The sequence below is a fragment of the Phyllostomus hastatus genome, unplaced genomic scaffold, assembly GCF_019186645.2.
Source record: "Phyllostomus hastatus isolate PE091 unplaced genomic scaffold, TTU_PhHast_1.1 phas_scaffold_555, whole genome shotgun sequence".
NCBI classification, from domain to species: Eukaryota; Metazoa; Chordata; class Mammalia; order Chiroptera; family Phyllostomidae; genus Phyllostomus; species Phyllostomus hastatus.
The window spans coordinates 9,911,051-9,915,426 of record NW_025334036.1 but is presented as its reverse complement, the minus strand read 5'-3'; the positions used below and the strand labels follow the sequence as shown (position 1 = coordinate 9,915,426).

Genomic DNA, 4,376 nt, shown 5'->3' with positions numbered 1-4,376 from the left:
AAAAGTTCGGACTGTGCTGTGTACCTGCCGGGGGGAAGGGTGGACGGCCGGCGAGCAGGAAGGCGCGGCCACTGCCCCGCTGAGCCCCTCTCCCAGCTGCAGCTTTCCTATGGTGCCCCTGAGAGAACCCAAAGGGCGTTCCCGTGTGTCCTGTTTTCAAGGCTGAGAGTCCACAGAAGGAGAGGCAGGTTATGCCAGCACCCCCCCTCACACCCCCCCGCTGGCCTCACCGCCCACGTCCGCGGACCCAGCACTGCGGCCGGCCCACCCGCCGCGCCCTGGGCTCCCGCAGGAACTCTGCGGGCGCGGGGCGGGCTCCGTCGGAAGCCCCACACTCAGCACTTTCCACAGCCTCCCGCTTCCTCTTTCGTTTCGGGACACCGTTTGGGTCCACATTGGCCTCTCCCGAGGACACGGCGTGCTCATCTGGGGTCCCCGGGGTGCCAGGCGCGGTGAGCTGCCGCTGTGTGCGGGCGTTGGGATCGGGGTGGCGGGAGGCCCCCCTCGTTTCCCACCTTTACTTCCGTGAGGGAGGCAACATGCGTGGCCAGCCAGGCCAGGGCACGGCCTGGACGACCTGTCCGCAGCGGGGAGACGCAGCTGAGAAACGCCCAGGCCCTCTGTGGCCGCGGTGCGGGCGGCCACGCGATGACAGGGCAGAAAACCCCGCCTCGGCCTCAGCTGCCGTGGCCGGCCGGCCAGCGCCAGAGCATCCCTCCAGCCTTGCGGGGCCGGAGGGGGCGGGGGAACGCACCTCCAAAGGCGGCCACAGAGTGGAGCGGGAGCGGGGGCTGCTTTACAGAAACAAATGAAAGTCGTCCTTCTATCTCGGGGAAGTTGAAAGACGCCGAGAGAATGAAATCTTAGATTCCAGTTTCCTGAGAGAGAGGCTAGGGCTGGGCACGCGGGGCACCGGTCTCTGTCTTTGTTCCCCTCCCTTTGTCTCGGGTGAGTGTCCCTGGTCACGCGGAACCTGCGGTGTTATTGTCCCCCCGTTCGGGAGCGGGCCGGGATGAGATCAGGGAGCGGAATGTCACAGCGACGCCGGTCTAGCGCCGCGGAAGTCTAGCATCCAGACAAAGCGGGAGCAGGCGCTTAACACACGCCTTGGGAGGCTTGTGACCGGCGTGGGCTTCCGCGGCAAGGCCAAGGCTTTCGGGGAGGTGACGCGCACGGAACGCAGGGTGGTCCTGGGGCCCGGGGCCATGGAACGGCCTTGAGCTGCAGCCCTGACTCCTGGCAGCTGCCGGGGGGTGCCTGTCCCATGGCCGCCCTCTGGGACCTGCCAGCAGTGAACGTGACCCCTTGCTCGCTCATCTGGAAACAAGGACAGACCCTTGCCCCTCCCACTTTGTCCCCGCACCCCCCTCCATTTTGCCACCACGAGTAGTAACCCCAGGACCTTCCTCAGCACACAACAGAAGTCCTGCAGTGCTGGAGACTCGGGGTTCTCAGGAGGGCACCCCACCCCATGAAGCCAGGGGAAGGCTGGTTGGCCTGTCCCTACCTGTGCTGAGCACACAGTCCTAGCAGTGGCGGGGCCTGGGGGGTGGGGTGGCACGGGTCAGTGTCACAGTGGAGGGCTTGGCAGTGTCAGCGCCAGAGCCGATGGGACCTTGAGTTGGGGGGAAAGATCCGAGGAAGGATTGTGGAATCCTGGGCAAAGGATAAGACAGAATGCTTGAAATACTTGAAGCAAGTCGTGGGGGGAAGGAGTGTCAGGACAAGCCAGCCACCTGCAATCCTTGCTCTGTGTTGTTTTTTTTTGGGGGGGGGGGGTGCAGTAGCGGGGGGTGCAGCCGTGATGAAAACCTTCAAGTGAAGTCGAGGTCAGCGTGCAGCCCCGAGTCATTCACCACACACAGATTAGCAGGTCAACCCAGAACGGCCTCGACAGACCCATCACACCCAGAGGCCGTTGTGTGTGTCCTTGGGGGTGACATTGAGAGGCTGAGTTATCGCAGGAAGAGAGGGACACCTGCTTACTTCTGAGAGGGCTCCGTTATGGGGGCCGACGTCCTTGGGGGTTAACTCCTTCGGTCCGCCTCCTAGGGTCCAAATGAGCATTCCAACCTTGACCGGGTGTGAGCGGACGGGCCCCCTCTCTCCCGGGCCCCCTGGGACCCTCGGGGAGGATCCTTGAGGAGTAAACGTCTAGAGTTTCAAACGGATCCATCCTCCTCGCCCGGGACCGTCAGGGCCCTGCTGGTCGAGAGCGACAGGAACCCACCCCAGACACACCCACAAAGTGTCCTGGGAGGGGGCTGGGCACTGACTATCGGGGCACCCACAAGACACCCACAAAGGGGCCCCACTCCGAGGCCTGTTCACTCTGCCTCCAACATATTCTCTCAGATACATTTTAAATATATTCCTCGAACCTGTCTCGCCTCTCTGGCTCCCTGACCTCGGCCTTAGGATGCAGTGTCAGCTGCTACAGCGGTGGTCCTCCCAGTGTCCTCCCCATCTTCCCCTACTCCCCCCCACCCCGGCCCGGGACTCACTCCCAGACACGCACACACGGACCTGGTGCCGCCCACGTGCACAAAGCTCCGATGGCTCCTTCAGGACAAGGGGATATTCACACGGCACCCCAAGCTTGCTGCCTGGCTCCGAGCCCCCATTCTGGTTTCAACCTCAGGCTACATCTGCGTCCACACCATGGGCCATGCTGATGCTCTCACCGGGGAGACCACCTGCTCTCGCTCTACCCAGCCCCCCCTTAGCGTCCTTTCTCAGGGCCCTAGTCAAGCACGTGCTCCTCTCCGAGGCCCCGCAGGCCTCCGACAGCCGTGACCTGCAGGGTCTCGTCACCCTGGTGATTGGACCGCTCGGAGGGTAGGGTCCCGGAGGGCAGGGACTTGGGCTGCCCCGGTGCCCCCCGCAGAACCTGGCACCCTGACTGGGTGTCTCCCGAAATGCTGCTTTGCCAGCGCCTCCCGCCCCTCCGCTGGCTTCCCAGTGGCAGGGAAAATCCCGGGCGACCTCATTTCCTGTTCCCCAGCTCCGCTCAGATCCTCTTTGTCCCGGGCCCTTCCTCTCCGGAGAGCTCCTTATCTGAGGACGCTCCAGCGCGCAGCGGCAGGCCTGGCGGGGCCATCCTGCCGGCTTCCGGCCTCGCAGCTCTGGATTGGAGTCAGAAGCGCTGAGCTCGGAGCCAAGCTTTGAATCCCTTCCCAGCTCGGTGACCTTGGCCGCGGCTTCCACCTCTGCTCAGCCTCGCTTTCTTAATCTGTCAAATGAAGTGTTTTCTTGTTTAGTGCGAGTCTGCTGAAAGGAGAACTGGGTCTTTCAACCAGTCTGTCCTCGCAAGGGAGACTCTGGATCCTATGGAAACCTGCTTTAGACAACTCTTTCTGAGACGAATCCCGCAGCACAAGGTGGCGGGGGGAGGTGGGGTGTGGGCAGGGGTACTGCCCTGCTCCTGGCAGGGAGAGGGAGACGCCCAAGTTCACCCCTGGGCCCCTGTTAACATCCTAGGGGAGAGGCCCCACGTCACTGCTGGTCCAGGGTAGGCACTGCGGCACCCCACTCGGCCTGAACTGGCACTAGCACTCCTATGGGAGGGGGAGGACGCCCCATCACTGCCACGTAGGGGTGGAGGTCTCCGTGCTCCCCGTATTCTTCACTGACAACGCAGGGGCGGGGAGCCTAATGGCTTTCCTTTTTGCAAATGGCTGCATTGGTCTTCTGTGCTTAAGTTTCTGCAGTCTTGGAGGTGGAACCACAGTGCTTTTCAAACTGGTGATTCCACGGGGTGCTCAGACGTCAAGGGGGAGCGCAGGGAGCTGCAGGAGGTGCCGGACAGGTGGGCCCATCCACATGTGACTGGAGGTCCTTCCCTCGCCTGTGTGATTGCTCAGCTTCGGGGCAGGATTTCACTGGAAGAAGCGGCACCAATGGCTAAAGAGAGAGAGAGAGAACACACGAGTTTGACAACCACAGTGAAAACATCTGCTTCCCTCCATTTGTGAAATCCCGTGCTGGGGAGGACCTTAGAGCGCCCCAGCCATGTTTTCTGGGCTGCCAGGGGCGGGCGGGGGGATAGGCATGAACTTGGAGTATAACTGGCTATGCGAGCCTCTGAAAATAAAGGATTTGTCATAGGTTGGTCTCAAAATGCAAAACCATTTTGGTGCATTTGAAACGTCATTGGATTCGTAACAAAGCTAATTAGCATAGAATTGTTTAGACAAACGTCGGTTATGTGAGGTGAGGGGTCTCCGCACCCGCATTCCCAGGCTCACCGTTTGGAGGAGAGTGCCTCTTTGCATGGGCCCCCAGAGAGCACCTCGGGATTTCACGGGAGGGCCAGGTCAGGAAGCTCCCAGGGGCAGGTTAGACACAAAAAATGTTCAGCGCTGGGAAACAGAGGT

General features: G+C 61.8%; 1 long non-coding RNA gene across 2 annotated transcripts; it reads left to right on the top strand.

Annotated features, from left to right (window-relative positions):
* The first annotated feature begins 376 nt into the window (after window positions 1-376).
* On the top strand, window positions 377-4,127 carry LOC123809762. Of its 2 annotated transcripts, none has more exons than XR_006784090.1 (2): window positions 377-452; window positions 3,702-4,127. It is a non-coding gene; the product is annotated as an uncharacterized LOC123809762 (long non-coding RNA). The 2 variants fall into 2 exon arrangements; XR_006784089.1 differs by lacking the exon at window positions 377-452 and adding an exon at window positions 2,767-3,380.
* The last annotated feature ends 249 nt before the right edge of the window (window positions 4,128-4,376 follow it).